Raw genomic sequence first — 2,568 nt, 5'->3', positions numbered from 1 at the left:
GTCAGAACCGACTCGACGGTGCTTAACAGCAACAACAAATGCTACCAGGGCTCCTTTCAGTACTTGGTGAATCCCTTCAATCTGAAAAGTCACATCTTTCTTCATTTCAGGAACATCTCCGTTTATTATCATTTTTATTATTTCCTCTCTTTGATTATCATTTTGGCTATTTCCTCTTTTCAGGTGTGATTTTCACTCCTACTAGAATTACTATTAGATGGATGTCAAGTTTCTTAAATATATTCTGTATGTCTCAAGTTTTCTGTTACATTTTCTATTTCTTTGTCTATTGGCTCCATATTCTGGGAGATTTTGATGCTGCCATTAAAATTAACAACCAGTTCTTCAATCATCTCCAGTAATTCCTTCTATTTTTGTTTTTATTTTGGTGATCATGTTTTAATTGCTATGATGCACCATTTCCTATAGCTGACTTGAGTTTTCTGTGCTGATGTGTAGGTCTGATTTTTCCTGAAGCTGGAAGCTTGTGCTTTCCTATAAGTTGGTGGGTATATTGAAAGGCTAGCCTCATAGATGCACTGACAAATAAAGTCAGATTGGTGGTCTTGTTGGGGAGGGTAGGGAGCACATCTGAATTAGTTGCCATCAAATTGATTCCAAATCATGGTGACCCCATGTATGTCAGAGTAGAACTGTGCTTCATAAAGTTTGCAATGACTGGTTTTCCAGAAGTAGACCACCAGGCATATATGTGTGGATTCAACCCCTTATCTTTCAGTTAATAACTGAACACATTATCTGCTTGCAACACACAAGTCACTACAGTACAAGACTGACAGACAGGTAGTGGTCGTTTCTCAGGGATTTCTCAAAATTTCTAGTCAGGTGAGGGTGCCTTTCCTGAGGGCTGGGAACAGATGTGAGAACACCAGCTGGCCTCAGTCCACCATCAGGAGCTAGAAGACGTGAAATGTTTTATCTTGCATTGTTCAGAATTCTGCTATAAAATCCTCCCTCATAAAACACTCACACAAAGGGTCTATCAAGTTTATTTGTATGTTGAATTTCTAAAGTAGCTAATATGCTTTGGTGTCTACATGCTCAATTAGCAGGAAGAAGATGCAGCTCCTGCACATTTTTTGGTTAATTAGATCTGCTATGAAATCATTCATTTGATGACCACCCTAATGAAGCTAATAAAAGCCTCTTCTGAAGCACTCTATTCTTCGTACCTTAAGTACTGTACCTCGCTCATCTATACTGGCAGCAGAGTTAACTGTCTCATTATCTTCCAAATTCTGATGTCTATTTTCACACTCCACTGGTTTCATTAGATACAAAATAAAATCACCAGTTATTAAAATTGCATTAAACCACTAACTTAAACTGACAAAAGCTTAGAAACTTACAGCCTGAACTGTTCTGCCTCCTTTCTGTGGGAAGCTTCTGCATTTTACAGACTGCATGGCTGGAGCCTGATCTAGACTTTATAGTCTAAATAGTCTGTATTTCTCCTGGCTCAGTGAGAAGCCAGGAATGCAAGCTGCCAATGAAATTACTTGGTTTCTCATCAGTTAGTGATTTAACAGTATTTTAATGATTTAGTGATCATTTTCTGATTTTCCAGAATCAAATGAGGTGAAATGTGAGGATGGGAAGACAGATGCTTTTTACACAGCCTCTGCTGTGCTTTCAAAAGAACCACCAATGGAGACATTTCCATTGCCGATGGCTTTGAATACATGTAAAGAGAGCACTAGGGTGACTATAGGAGCCCTGGAACAACAGTTAAGCACTAAGTGAAGGGTTGATAGTTCAAATACACTCCGCAGCTCTGAGGGAGCAAGATCTGGCAATCTGTTACTGTAAAGATTACATCCTAGAAAACACTTCGGCGCAAAAAACCAAAGAAGACACATATAAATGGAAAAACACACCATGCTCATGGATAGGAAGACTTAACACTGAAATTTCAACACTACCCAAAGTGATCTACAAATATAATGCAATCTTGATTGAGATTCCATCATCATTTTTTAACAAGATGGAAAACTTAATCATCAATTCCTGGTAAGCAAAGCACTACTAAAAAAAGAACAAGGTTGTTGTTGTTAAGTACCATCAAGTTATTTCTGATTCATAACAAATGAACATGTGATTCAAACCAACCTTGAAGCCTACTGCTTATCCTACAATGCCATACCAGGACTTCAAAGAACAAAGTAGGAGGTCTCAAAACTTCCCAATCTCAGAGCCGATTATACAAATGCAATAGTTAAAACAGGCTGGTACTGGCACAAGAAATACATAGGACAGTGGAACATAATTGAGAATCCAGAAATACATCCATTCACCAATGGACAGCTGATCTTTGACTAAGAGTTGAAGTCCATTAAATGGTGCTGGCAAACTATATATCTATTTACAAAAAAAATGAAGCAGGAGCTATACCGCACACCATACATAAAAACTAATTCAAAATGGATTAAAGACTTAAATGTAAAACCTAAAACTATAAAGTTCATGGATGAAAATATAGGGACAAATCTAGGGGGCCCTAATTTATGGCATAAATATACTATCAAACATAATTAATAATACCCAAAC

This window comes from Chrysochloris asiatica, unplaced genomic scaffold (assembly GCF_000296735.1).
Source record: "Chrysochloris asiatica unplaced genomic scaffold, ChrAsi1.0 scaffold00136, whole genome shotgun sequence".
NCBI lineage: Eukaryota > Metazoa > Chordata > Mammalia > Afrosoricida > Chrysochloridae > Chrysochloris > Chrysochloris asiatica.
This window is presented reverse-complemented; position numbering follows the sequence as displayed.